Source organism: Schistocerca serialis, chromosome 1, assembly GCF_023864345.2.
Source record: "Schistocerca serialis cubense isolate TAMUIC-IGC-003099 chromosome 1, iqSchSeri2.2, whole genome shotgun sequence".
NCBI lineage: Eukaryota > Metazoa > Arthropoda > Insecta > Orthoptera > Acrididae > Schistocerca > Schistocerca serialis.
The window spans coordinates 922,301,559-922,316,848 of record NC_064638.1 but is presented as its reverse complement, the minus strand read 5'-3'; the positions used below and the strand labels follow the sequence as shown (position 1 = coordinate 922,316,848).

Genomic DNA, 15,290 nt, shown 5'->3' with positions numbered 1-15,290 from the left:
TTCATCATCAACTGAAAATGTATGTGCTCTGTAAGAAAACGTGTAAAACATTTTGAGAGTGGGAACATATACTGCGTATAGCGTCCTCAAAGCGCACGTTATGTGTCCTCTGTCATGGACGATGAGTTGTAATAGGTTAACAGACAATTTCGCAGCGTCGTCTCCCTGTAAAGGAAGTAGTTCCCTACACGTGCGGTACAGAATTGCTCTTAAAGAAACAATCGGAGAATTTCTTCGACAAAATGTGTGTTGTCGTTGAGTATCGCGGTTTTTAGTACAGTCACGAGGAAACAATTCGGCAAATATTGCTGTGATATATTGCGCGTCCTGCTTAGTCTACCTCTACCTCCTTCCAATAGGTACTTTTTGGAATTTATAAATAATCAGGTACTACGGAAATAAGACGCCAGCTGTCGCGAGATAGAACTTGAGGTTCGTGTGCTACTGTATGTGTTTTCAACAGTGTTTCACGGACAGGAACAACGGTGGAGGAAGTTCATATTGTGAAAGGCAAATAAAGGTACTTGTTTTTAGTGCCATACAAATCTCTTATTTTTCGTGCCTTACGAATAACGTGGCAATTGCTTCTTTTGAATCGCTCGCCCCACCAAATGTCTTACAGTGAAAAAGATTTCATTGCTGCAGGTGAGTCAGTCAAGGACTACCGATAAAAATTTATATTACACAAGAACTATGTGGTGAGTTTACAATTATACGACTAATTTTGCGAGATGGTTTGCTGTATCAATCATGTGGTAAACAGTTACCAAGAAGGCATAAAATGAAATGGCGACAGATGGGGCAACATTCGCAGTAGTTTACCGGAGCATCTTATTTCTTCAATGTTACCGATGGATAATTATCTAGCCGCAGTTTGTAAGTGGCTACTTCGCAGATCTTTTAAGAAAACGAATGAAACAGATAATAAATAAATAAATCTACCTTCGTATTAGAGTGATATGAAGAAAGTCTTATTGTCACAATAGAAAAATCACATTATGAAAGGTACATCACTGATTCATCACAATTAACCCCAATAAATTTTATCAGTCCCCCAAAACTTACATACGTTCCTGGGTTTCAACTCAAAGGCAGACATCATTTTGACTACTCTAACGTGCATCGCAAAAGCTATCGAACACACGCCGTAAACTGTGTTGTAAATGTGTCCCACATCTGACTCTCTACTCCGCAAGCAATACCATAGTGTGTAGCTGAGGGTTCACTGTAAATCAGTGATACTTTTGTCACCTAGCAGACGGCGAGAGGGAAAAACTGTTGTTGGTTCCCTTCAGTATAAGTCTGAGTTTTCTTACGTTATTCTATTTTATGGTGTGGCGTTTATAGGTACCTGATCTTTGAACTGTAGTTGTGACGACACAGACTCCAAACAACGATGATGGCATGCAGTGTAAACAGAACAGGAACCTTGGTGAATTGTCGAGTGACTTTCACGAGCACGACGCCACACAAATGGAGGGCAAACAATAGATGGAGATAGCGGACGGCGAGGAGATAGATAACTCATATGGCTGTCAAACGAAATTACGTAAGAAGATTAGTTAGTCATCAGCTGCGCTGTGTACCTGTTTCCTCCTCACATTTTTCTTATGTCCAAATAATTTTTCTTTGTTTCTTACGTTGAAATGAATTTAGCGATTCTTGAAAGAAAAAAAGATTCTAGAGTGGGAAATTCCTTGAAGCATAAAACGCTAATGACAGCCGACTTTACAGCATAAACTCCTCTACGATTCACCACACCGCCCTCTCTGTCCCTCCCTCTTTCTCTCACTTTTCCATGTAAGAAGTAACAGACTATAATTTCGATACGGGTTCGCGTTCCCATCGTATTGGTGTAGTAAATGTGAAATGGCGCAGACAAACAACAAATGGAAAATGTTGAGTCAGGTGCGTCGCGTTGCAGCGTTGACGCCACGACTGGCTGTTTGCGAAGTTCATCACTGCACTGAAACGTTGAGTTATTGTGGATGGTTATGTAAATGAACAGGTGTTTGAAGAGTTTTCGGTGCCTAAGAGAAAAGTCGAATTTAATCTACGAAGGGGCAAAATATAGCTATTTGAGCCACTTACCTCTCCTTACCCGTAACATTCTAACCTATCAGTCCCGTACTCAGCCGATGATCGTTCGGGCCAAAGTCCCGTTACCTCTCACCGACAGGTTACAGAGTATCACGTATGTTATGCGACTTGTGGATTTCTTATGAGTGCTTGTACAGTATAGTGTAGTGTTCATGTTGTTATGGCTGTATGGAAACGAGAAAGTGAAACGTGGTGCTACACACAGCGTACTTCTCTCGAATATCACCAAAGAGACTGCCAGGCTCCGTCTGATGGACTTATCATCATCTACAATATCATTTACCATCACTCAGTAGAAGTTGGTAACTTGAGCGAGGACACTGGCGCGAAGTCTGGTGATCAAGAACTGTGTACCATTACGTCTCCTCGTCGGCCATATACTGGCGATGAGAATTTCTGACACCCAGAGTTCGAAGCAGTTACCTCAGAGTCAAGCGCCAAAACAGAGGCGTGCGCTAGTGACTTCTATTATGGAGACGTGCGATAATATTCCACAGATAAAAAGATGTGTGACTAGGGCCTCCCGTCCGGTAGACCGTTCGCCGGGTGCAAGTCTTTCGATTTGACGCCACTTCGGCGACTTGCGCGTCGATGGGGATGAAATAATATTGATTAGGACAACACAACACCCAGTCCCTGAGCGGAGGATATCTCCGACCCAGCCGGGAATCGAGCCCGGGCCCTTAGAATTGACATTCTATCGCTCTGACCACTTAAAAAAAAAATCTCATTTTGTTCGCTTTTGTTCGTTGCATCTGCTCGGGGCGGACGTCGTAAGACATCCGTTTAAGTTCGTTGTTGACCGATTAGCTCAGTTATTTTATTACAGAGGGCAGCTAACCCTCTGACCGAACACGCTGAGCTACCGTGCCGGCGACCACTCAGCTACCGGGGGCGGACGTTTCCGCACCTGAAACTACTCAGTTTCGTACCAGGCCGCTCAACTGGGTAATTCGTATGTGTCTACTCTTTTCCGCTCGACAGGCAGGAGTACAAGTACAGTGGCTTTCTCCATCAGTAACGTAAGCTCCATTGAAAATGTCATATTACCGCCTGGAGCTGCTAGTAAAATATTTTATTTACACTACCACTTTCAGCCATTTTGACGATCATTATGTTCCTACATACAAAAAATAATACTTGAATAAAATTATAACCTTAAACTATCACAAATATTTTCCTGATGTGAATGTTAGCAACAAAGTACAATAATTAAAGTCCACGTACACACATAAAGGTATTTACAGCATCACGTTAGGCGAAATATAAAATCATTGTCTCTGTTATACACTGAAAATATCACTTAAGCATACCGTAACACAGTGATGTGAGTTATTATGAAAACCATGTATCATAAAAATGTAAATGGTTTACATAAGTGCAGAGTTACCTGTTATCAAATCGTAATATAAATTACATAGTCAGTATATCAAAACTGAAAACTGTAATTTATATAACTACATGATAACAGGTAACTCTGTACAAATGTAAACAATTTACGTTTTTGTGATATGCGGTTTTCATAATGACTCATATCACTGGCTTATGGTATACTTCAGTGATATTTTCAGTTTAACGTGGCGACAATGATTTTATATTTCACCTAACGTCATGCTCTGAATATTTTGATGTGAGTTCGTGACGTTTTATTACGTGTGTGTTGTTGTTAACATTTACATCAGATAAAGATTAGCGACAGTTTAAACGGTTCAAATGGCTCTGACCACTATGGGGCTTAACAGCTGAGGTCATCAGCCACCTAGAACTTAGAACTACTTAAACCTAACTAACCTAAGGACATCACATACATCCATGCCCGAGGCAGGATTCGAACCTGCAACCGTAGCGGTCGCGTGGTTCCAGACTGAAGCGCCTAGAAACGCTCGGCCACACCGGCCGGCAGCGACAGTTTAAATCTGCAGTATTACTTACGTATTATTTTTGGTTTATAGCAACCTGATGATGGTGAAACGACTGAAACTGATTGCGTAAATAAAGTATTTTACCAGCAGCTCAAGGAGGTAATATGACATTTTTCAAATATATGAGGACTATGGGGTATCACCTCATGAAAATAATGGAAAATACCGTTCACATGCCTTAGCGGGCCCGTCGGTACCGACCGACCGCCGTATGATCCTCCTCCAATCGCGTCATTGCATGCGGTATGGAGAGGCGTGGAGTCATTATACCGCTCTCTCGGCCGTTGTCAGTTTTCGCGTCCTGGAGGCGCCACTACTCCGTTAAGTAGCTCCAAAACTGCATCACGAGACTGAGTGCACCTCCATCCAGACCTCCCAGCAAGGGAAAATCGGTGGCAATACCGGGAATCGAACCCGGGTGCTGCGCAAGGCAGTCAGCTTCGCTGACCACTCAGCAACGGAGGCGGAGCTACTGCGTCAGTACCATTCTGTAAATGTGAAGGTAACTTTTAAGATAGCTGTTTATACGACTTCGTTTCTCGTTTGAGTATTAACAGTTACTGAGGTATGCTACAAGCGTGTTGAGAAGGAAACGTCTTATCTCTGGGCGCCTCCAAACAAAAAACAGTCGCCGATTAGATTCGGAGGATATCGCCCGGTTTTATCATATTTGTACTCGATAATTTCCTGTTGGCCGCAGTACAAACTTCGAAACTGCTGCGTGCATTTATTTTCTTGCGAAATGCTGCACGTCTGAGACACGTGATTAAAAGGACAGAAGCGCAGGTGAGACGGGTACCTGCGAAGTTCCGTCAGCGCGCCCGCGTGGCCCGGCGCACGGAGCTGGCGGGCGGCGAGCGAGGATGCGGCCGGACGCCGTCCTCATACACAGCGGCTCATCGCGGGCCGCGGGTGACGTCACGACCTGCCAGCTGGGAGCGCTCGGGCGCGACCGCTGATGCGCATGCGCCAGCTGTGTCCCGGCGTCGGCCGGTGGAGTGGGGGGGGGGGCGGCGCGTGGTGGCTGGACTGCCGTGACTGGAGCAAAGGCCGGCACAGCGAGGAACGTCTGCCTGAATGAGCAAGGGTGCCACTGAGATGGGCGAGCATTCGAGAAGATCTGGTCTATAGTCCCAGTCAAGCTTTCTGGAATGCTTTCCGCTTGTTGCCCTAACTAGGCTTGGAAGAACGTCTGCGCAGTTGGTTCCGCAGCCTTAAGCGACAATAATAAATATACAATGAGCTGTCAAAATTCATGGGATAGCGTTATGCACATACAGAGATGTTTGTAGTATCGCGTACACAAGGTATAAAAGAAGAGTGCATTGGAAGAGCTATCACTAGCTAGTAGTTAGGTGATTCCTGTGAAGACTTTTCCGACGTGATTATGGCCGCACGACGGGAATTAATAGATTCTGAACAGGGAATGATAGCTGCAGCTAGGCACATGGGATATTCCATTTCGGAAATCGTTAGGGAATTCAATATTCCTGGATCCACAGCATCAAGAATGTGCTGAGAAAGCAAATTTCACTCATTACCTCTCACCATGCACAAAGCAGCCGCCGACGCCTTCACTTAACGACCGAGAGCAGCGAGGTTTGCCTATAGTTGTCGGTGCTAACAGACATGCAACACTGCTTGAAACAACCGCAGAAATCAATGTGGGACGTTCGACTAACGTATCCGTTGGGACAATCCGGCGTTGAGGGGCTATGGCAGCAGATGACCGATCCAAGCGCCTTTGCTAATAGCACGACGTTGGCTGCAGCGCCTCTCCCAGGCTCGTGACCATATCGATTGATCTCTAGACGACAGGAAAAGCGTTGCCTAGTCAGATGAGTCCCGACTGCAGTTGGTAAGAGCTGATGACAGGGTTTTAGTGTGGCGCAGACCCCACGAAACCATGGACCCACGTCGTCACAAGGCCCTATGCGAGCTGGTGATGGATCCGTAATGGTGTGGGCTGTGTTTACATAGAGTAGATTGGGTCCTCCAGTTCAACTGAACCGATCATTAAATGAAATGGTTATGTTCGGCTAGTTGGAGACCATTTGCAGCTATTCGTGGACTTAACGTTCACGAAGAACAATGGAATTTTTATGGGTGACAATGCGCCATGTCACTGGGCCGCAATTGTTCGCGATTCGTTTGAAGAACATTCTGGACAATTATCTCGACATGAATCCCATGGTAGGTTTATTGCTCAGAATGTGCTTGCACAAAATCCTGCACGGGCAACACTTTCATGATTATGGACGGCCATGCAGGCAGCGTGGCTAAATACTTCCGAAGGGGACTTCCAACGACTTGTTGAGTCCGTTCCGGGTCGAGATGCTGCACTAGGCCGGGCAAAAGGAGGTCTGACACGGAATTAAGAGCTTTTCCAAAACTTCCGTCATCTCCGTGTATGTACCACTGGCTTAAGTGCTTTATCTTAGTTCATTTACTATAAACAATCGATTTTATTGATATTAAGATGTTCACTGTAGTTCAATACTCTTTTTTTCCCACATAATTCTAACTTCCGATATGCGTGGTACGCCACCAACTGTGTCATGACCGAAATCTGTTTATTAATATAAAGCAAGATTGTTTTGCAATGTACACATTGAAAAAAAAACATGCAGGCATTCATTACAAGTGCTGTATATCGCGATAATTATTGTTTTCCATGTTTCTATGATCAGTATCCTCCTGGTTCGTGTAGTGCTCCATAGGTTACACGTTATACTTGTCACAAATGTAGACAAATTACTGAAAATAAAACGATTATTCTGATTTGGGTGAAGTTTATTGTCTGTCCTTTTATTTTTCTCTCGTAATGAATTTTTTTCTCTTTCGTTCAGGATAAACATGATGATAATCATAATTGAATCATTAAATTTTGATAATTTAGAGAGTCATAATAAATCTGTTGTTAAAATTACATCGGAATGAAAAAATAAAAACAAAGTACAGGCGAGAAGTTTCGACCCACAGACCTCGCGCTTTTGAAAACCAAGCACTTAGACGGTCATCTGCGGACCTCTTGAATACTAACGACTATATGAAGTATATAAGCACGCCTAAAATTTTCAACTTAGATTTTCTGGAAAACGGCGGAGAGTTGGCTCTTCCTGTTTACGTATGTTGAAGTCCTAGTTGTTCCCCACACATCCTGTCAATGTGCAACAAATCGATAGGGGCAAGTTCGTACGATCCCCTTGTTAGTCAGGTCACCAGGAAAGTTAATTAAAAAGTAAAGTTTCACTAAATTTTAAGAAGACAACTTTGAAAGCTGGCGTAATTAAGTTGGATACTGACGTTGGAGTCTGCAAGTAATGTAAGGTGCTTCTTTCAAAAATCAAATCGCTTTACGTTTGTGTTGGACTACTTCATATTTTTATGGGCGTTAGCTCGTCGCTAAACACCAATCCTTCGCAGTTATATATTCGGTTTGTGCGTAAGTTGGTAGTGTTTTCCGTGAGTTCAATAAACACAACGAGCCGGCCGAGCGGTTCTAGGCGCTTCAGTCTGGAACCGCGCGACCGCCGCGGTCACAGGTTCGAGTCCTATCTCAGGCATGGATGTGTGTGATGTCCTTAGGCGATTCCTACCTCAGGCATGGATGTGTGTGATGTCCTTAGGTTAGTTAGATTTAAGTAGTCCTAAGTTCTGGGGGACTGATGACCTCAGATGTTAAGACCCATAGTGCTCAGGGCCATTTGAACCATTTTGAATAAACACAACGGATACACATAACAGAGGCTTTAGTCATCAATAATATATTCTCTTTCACAATTTGGCAACGGCCTCGCCGCAGTGAATACACTGGTTCCCGTTAGATAACCACAGTTAAGCGCTGTCGGGTGAGGCCAGCACTTGGATGGGTGACCATCCGGGCTGCCATGCGCTGTTGCCATTTTTCGAGGTACACTCAGCCTCGTGATGCCATTTGAGGAGCTTCTCGGCCGAATAGTAGCGGCTCCGGTCAAAGAAAACCATCATAACGCCCGGGAGAGCGGCGTGCTGACCACACGCCCCTCCTATCCGCATCCTCAGCTGAGGATGACACGGCAGTCGGATGGTCCCGATGGGTCTCTTGTGGCCTGAAGACGGAGTGATTTTTCACAATTTGCAACAGTCTGAAAACGCTGGGTAACTTTTCGAATTCACGACTGTAGAAATCATTTGGCTTTGAGGAGAAAAACTCGCCGAGTCATGTTAATATAGTCTGACAAGGAAGCTCCTTGAAGGTTGTTCGAGAAAGAGCGGAAAAGGTGAAAATGTAAGTGAGCAATATCGGGTGAATAAGGTGGGTGCGGAATGACTTCACTCTTCAAATGTGTGTGAATTGTTAAGGGACCAAACTGCTGTAATGACTTCCCAGCCCGACTCCTGTATAACGGTTATCGTCAGTCTAGTAGAACGTGGGTTGGCGCTATAGTGGAGTAACATCACTTCACGCTGTCTTCTTGGTCGTTGTTCTAGGACTGCCTATGAAAGACGTCTAACTTGTTGTCAATAAGTATCAGCAGTGATGGTTAAACCTCGGGGAATCGATTCGTAAACACCACACCGTCGCTGTTCCACCAGATGCATAACATTATCTTTCGTGAAAGCGCGTAGGTATTTCTACGGGGAGTTACTGCTTTTTTGGGCTCAGCCATTTCATCCTTTTCCTTATTTTAGCTCAACGCTATCATTTGTCAACATCAGTAACGATACAGGTTAAAAATGGTCGGTGTTACTCAGGAAGCACTTGATGGCGATAAAGCAGAGACCCTCTTATAGCCTCCCACTGATTTTTGTGATTTTTCCTTAGGTCATGCGACACACATACACCCGATGATTGAAGCATCCCCATTGCATGAAAACGTCGCACGATGGCGGAACGATCGCAGTTCATCACATTTTCAAATCCTCGAGTTCACTGACGTGGACCAGTCTGGACTAATGCGCTTAAACGATCTTCATCAAACTCCGAAGTTTCTCCTGAACGTGGAGAGTCACTAACGTCAAAATGATTCTCCTTAAAAGGAGAAAACAATTTTCTTCCCGTGCTCCGTCCAATGGCGTTATCCCGCCCGCCTCCCTGTTTCTGTCCGCCTCCGCTGCTGCCATCTATTGAATTCAAACAAAAGAAGGTTCCAATCTCTCCGCTTGGCACTCCATTTCTGGCGTCCACAGCTTCACTATCTCCAAGTGATAAAATGCCAATAAGTAAATACAAGTAGCATTAGAGAACTATAAATATAAAATGACAATCTGTAAAGAAACCCATAGGAACCGGTATGCCAACATGCAAAGCAAAACGAACTTATGCACCATCCTAACAGAATTACTGTCTACAGACATTAGACTGTACTTTTAATTAATTACAGTGGTTCATTGCAGAAGGATGGGAACGAAAGGAGGACGCAGTATATTCAAGGGATCCATTACGAAAACGGCTCAGACTGATTTATGGAAAACGCGGAAGATCTGGACCTGAACAGCCAGGCAGGCGCTGGAACGCCCGTCTATGGTCCCTGAGAAGTGAATAGCTGCTGGAGCATTGTTAAGGAACCAAAACGCCGCTGAATTATATGACACCGTTGTTTTAACGCTGCAGCACGTTGTTGCTAATAGACAGCTTATTTAGCGAATAATACAGTCAGAACTATATTGTACACCCACATAGCTTGCCAAAAACTTATATTTCGTGAAGTATCTGCTATGCACAGTATACGGAAAAATGTTGCTTGTATTACTAGACAGTCCGCAGCAATTTAGTCATTTATAGAGAAGTGCTCTCTGCGAAATGGATTTGACAGTCTAGACGCGCAGTCCGGAACCGCGCGACTGCTACGGTCGCAGGTTCGAATCCTGCCTCGGGCATGGATGTGTGCGATGTCCTTAGGTTAGTTAGGTTTAAGTAGTTCTAAGTTCTAGGGGACTGATGACCACAGCAGCTAAGTCCCATAGTGCTCGGAGCCAATTGAAACATTTGATTTGACAGTGACTGACGGCCGACTCTTTTGTTTCGGCAGATGATGTGTGATGCTAACGACTTAGCTAAAAGGACCGCTGACGTTCCACAACGTCGCTGGTTGCAAGCTCTTGAGCGTGTCACGTCTGTCCTCTTCTGGAGTGAGCATTAGATACGAAATGAAGTGGGACGAATACTTCGTTCTGAAAGTGGGTTGCAGACTTTAATTATTTGAGATGGGTTTGAAGAAGAACGGTATGACCCCGGATGGTTTTCTTCTCGAGTAGTGCACGTGGGACTCTCAAAACAGACTCACGCTTCGTGACAGGTGTTATTAACTACACGAAAATGTCTCTTGGACGCTAAACTGTTTTGGTTAGTAGCTGTTGAAAAGAATCGTCCATTGCAAATGTTTAGAAAATGTAGCTGGAATTTGATTTCAGTAGAAGTGTATGAGCTATTCCTTCTAACAGTGCTTTCTTGCAGGAAATCCAGCGACTAAATTAGAGTAGGTAAAATGAAACGCGGATGGGCACAGATCGCTGGTGGCAAGCCCTTGAGCGTGTCACGTATCTCAGAGATTCTGGAGTGAACAATAGATACGAAATGAAGTGGGACGAATACGTCGTTCTAAAAGTGGGTTGCAGACTTTAATTATTTGAGATGGGTTTGAAGAAGAATGGTATGACCGCGGATGGTTTTCTTCTCCAGTAGTGCACATGGGACTCTCAAAACAGACGCACGAAATGGACAAGGTTGCATACAAGTGGTACAGTAAAGAGACAACATATGTGGCAGTTACATTATTGCCTATGAAGCAAACTTTTGAAGTCAATGGAGACAGTCATCCGAGCAGTCTGAAAAACATCCGCATCCAAAAGTAACATGGCGTCTCATATCCTCTGCCGAATGAAATAAAACTTTCTCACAGACGTTTTGCAACTCTTATAAACCACCTTAGGTTTCGTTTGCAGTGAATCCATTTTCCCTACCGACAAAATTGTTTTTACTTCTGACAGGCTATCGGAAATCATTACTTTTGGATACTCAATTATTTTCGCGCATGGGACAGACGAGTAATATCAACAGATGCATCCATGTCGACCTGATTCCGAGAACTTTTTGAAAAATCACTAGAGAGCAACATTTCACACCCGTACACGTACTCCTTAAAAGAATAGATGGTTCAGATGGCTGTAAGCACTATGGGACATAACATCGGAGGTCAATAGTCCCCTAGACTTAGAACTACTTAAACCTAACTAATCTAAGGACATCACGCACATCCATGCCCGAGGCAGGATTCGAACCAGCGACCGTAGCAACCGCGTGGTTCCGGACTGAAGCGCCTAGAACCGCTCGGTCACAACGGACGGCTAAAGGAATGGAATAGACGGGAGACACGACGGCTATGATAAGTTGAAGGGACAGGATGATAAGACATATATTAAGAGAAGGAAATAAGTTTGGGACTCGACTTTCTCTCCACAACGAGACCAATAGAGACTGGTACGTAATAAGACATTAGGTAATAACTTCCATAGAACTAGAGGGAATGTAGAGGGTAAAAACTGTTGGTGAAGACAGAGATTACAGTAAATCCAACAAATAAGTTAGGGCGTTGGGTGCAAGTGCTTCTCCGAGGTGAAGAATTTGGCAATGGCAGAGGAGAGGGAGTCATGGCGGTCCACATCACTCCAGTTAGAAGAATATCGAATAAGGAAAAATGAAACATGAGTCAGTCAGCGATCAATACTCAGATGCTTGAATTAAGTGAACGAAACAAAAGAGGTAGGCTTCAACGTTTTCTTCTGCGAAACAATTCACAGCAGGTTCACAACACTGCACACTGAAATATTAGTTCGGGGGACATTGCACAACATACATTTCGACAGCAGTAACAGTTACAGTGTCACTACAAGGCAGCCACCACGGCTCTCTATATGTTCGTAGTTAGAATTCTAAAGTTCAGAAAATTGTCTGGGATATGATCACTCTTGGCAATAGATACTGCGTAAGTTTGATCAAGATTTTATTTTATGCCTTTAAGTCTTGTAAGATTACAGGTGGATTACATAAAATTTCTGGAACTTTAATAAGCTGTTATATAACTTGAATCACGGGTCAATAAAACCTCCGTGTATAGTTTATTACGTTGATGGTGTTCTTTCTTTAAATCTCTTTATGGCGGTTATCAGAAAGAACCTGATCGAGGCACATAGTCAGCTACGCCTTTCTCTCCATACTGACTCATCATGCAGCAAGCTTTGAACTTCCATGTGGCAATTATCTGTCCGTGAGTCTGCAAATTATCTCTTTTTTCCTCTCCATCCTATTCGGTGTCGTGTTTATCGGCTCATACGTTTTTCTCTTTCTCAGCGCTCTCCCTCTCTCTCCCCCCTCCTCCCTCCCTACCTCTACTGGGAGTGTGTGTGTGTGTGTGTATGTGTGTATTAGTGTGACAATGACTGTTGTTGCTGCAGACCTCTACTTGTCCTTCTCCGGAATGTACACTAGCACGGAGGAGGTCGTGTTAAAGTATGGGAGTGGTTTTCGTAGTTAGGGCGGGATACCCGTATTGCACTTAGGAATACGCTTTATGCGGAAAGATATGAATACGTTTTACAGTACTGCGCACTGTAGAGGAACAGTACGAAGACGATTATTGCGTAAGCGTAACAATTGACCCTGCCATAAAGCAGCACCTGTGAGGCAATGGTTTCTGGATAATAACATTTCTGAATCGATCTACCCTGTCGCAGTCCCGACGTGAAACTAATGGAACACTTCTCCGATGAGTTAGAACGTAGACTTCGCTCTAGACCTCAGTGTCCAATTGACTACCTTCTCTGGACTCGAGTCTTGAGTAATAATGCACTGCCATTCCTCCTCAGACTTTCAGAAATCGCATTGAAGGTGTCCCCACTAGAGTAGAAGTCGTCATAGCGGTTAATGGTGTACCCACTCCACATTAATGTCCACACACAGTTGTCCGAAAACATATGATCAGATAGTGTCTGCGCGATGGATGGTCCTTACGGCTATTTCACTGTACGCGCTGCAGTGCCAGTGACAGAGAAGGAACCGATAACATACAATTACAAATTTTTGTTGATGGAGTAAAGCAAACAAGTCACAAATTGGTTTTAGGTTACTTTATTAAAAAAAGCGTCGTTACCGGTTTTGAATTTTTTTGCAATTCATCATCAGACGGTTGTTTCATGCTTTTGTCAATACAGATTGTACATTGGTCTACTGTGAGTTGCCCTAGGATAAACAATAATTTACAAATTACACACGTGTAACCAACACTTTGCTTCCACCGGGACTGGCTGAGTGCTGGGACCGACGTTTCTCTCTTACATAACAATGGTCTGGCTCACTATTGTGGAGTGGCGTGCGAAAATACCGGAAACGGATGGAATGTTCCAGAATTTGTGGGAGGAATGTGGATGGAGACCGCTCCCTGCACCACCAATTCCCTTTAAAATTAAGTTTTTCATTTTCTTTCTTTATGAGCGCTTTGTTTCTAGCGCATGGCCCCAGACTTCTCATAGATATAGCCGCTATCTCTGTTAAATTTACTAATGTACATTCAAATTCCCACGTCTTCGTTTATTAGAACGCTCCTGTAAGATGAAATATGAAGAAACATCTTCTTCAAAGGAAACCTTGTATCCTTTCCGAAGCACTATTGGGCTGTTGTTGTTGTTGTGGTCTTCAGTCCTGAGACTGGTTTGATGCAGCTCTCCATGCTACTCTATCCTGTGCAAGCTTTTTCATCTCCCAGTACCTACTGCAACCTACATCCTTCTGAATCTGCTTAGTGTATTCATCTCTTCGTCTCCCTCTACGATTTTTACCCTCCACGCTGCCCTCCAATACTAAATTGGTGATCCCTTGATGCCTCAGAACATGTCCTACCAACCGATCCCTTCTTCTGGTCAAGTTGTGCCACAAACTTCTCTTCTCCCCAATCCTATTCAATACTTCCTCATTAGTTATGTGATCTACCCATCTAATCTTCAGCATTCTTCTGTAGCACCACATTTCAAAAGCTTCTATTCTCTTCTTCTCCAAACTAGTTATCGTCCATGTTTCACTTCCATACATGGCTACACTCCATACGAATACTTTCAGAAATGACTTCCTGACACTTAAATCAATACTGGATGTTAACAAATTTCTCTTCTTCAGAAACGCTTTCCTTGCCATTGCCAGCCTACATTTTATATCCTCTCTACTTCGACCATCATCAGTTATTTTGCTCCCCAAATAGCAAAACTCCTTTACTACTTTAAGTGCCTCATTTCCTAATCTAATTCCCTCAGCATCACCCGACTTAATTAGACTACATTCCATTATCCTTGTTTTGCTTTTGTTGATGTTCATCTTATATCCTCCTTTCAAGACACTGTCCATTCCATTCAACTGCTCTTCCAAGTCCTTTGCTGTCTGTGACAGAATTACAATGTCATCGGCGAACCTCAAAGTTTTTATTTCTTCTCCATGAATTTTAATACCTACTCCGAATTTTTCTTTTGTTTCCTTTACTGCTTGCTCAATATACAGATTCAACAACATCGGGGAGAGGCTACAACCCTGTCTTACTCCCTTCCCAACCACTGCTTCCCTTTCATGTCCCTCGACTCTTATAACTGCCATCTGGTTTCTGTACAAATTGTAAATAGCCTTTCGCTCCCTGTATTTTACCCCTGCCACCTTTAGAATTTGAAAGAGAGTATTCCAATCAACGTTGTCAAAAGCTTTCTCTAAGTCTACAAATGCTAGAAACGTAGGTTTGCCTTTCCTTAATCTTTCTTCTAAGATAAGTCGTAAGGTCAGTATTGCCTATTGGGCTATTGTTAACATTTCCAAACTTCTGTACTTTTTTGCGTTGTGCGATTTCTCTGATTTTTACAAGTTTCTGTACTTGGATATGATATTCATGTTCAGAACAGCGCTCGGACATGGGGCGAACTGTATGCCCTACTTAATGGAGCACATAGTGGTGCGGCTATCGTTGTAATCTGACGAAGGAGGGGGTGAATGATTTCCTAAGCTCGAGCCTTAACTCAGCCATAGCTCTGCTTGGACATCGAAAAAATTTTATATGTGGATGCTGCAACGAAACAGTCTGAGGTCGAATGCACAGTCTGCCTCTACTGCACGTCATGAAGCACTCTAGAAAAGTCTGTGAATATGCTAGCTCTAGCGTAGTGTATACATTTCGTCGAACCACTTCACCGTTACAGTCCCTCATTTTATTTCATACTGTCAGAGTGTAATGAAATAGCTTCCTAGTATTGTTGCAG

The 15,290-nt window shown here is 43.6% G+C and overlaps 1 protein-coding gene and 1 pseudogene across 1 annotated transcript in view; one reads left to right on the top strand and one right to left on the bottom strand.

Annotated features, from left to right (window-relative positions):
• The window catches only part of LOC126412396 (uncharacterized), an 833,005-nt gene that overhangs the window by 439,226 nt on the left and 378,489 nt on the right, over window positions 1-15,290 (bottom strand). The gene's annotated exons all lie outside the window — the stretch shown is intronic.
• On the top strand, window positions 7,809-7,926 carry LOC126424743 (5S ribosomal RNA; annotated as a pseudogene).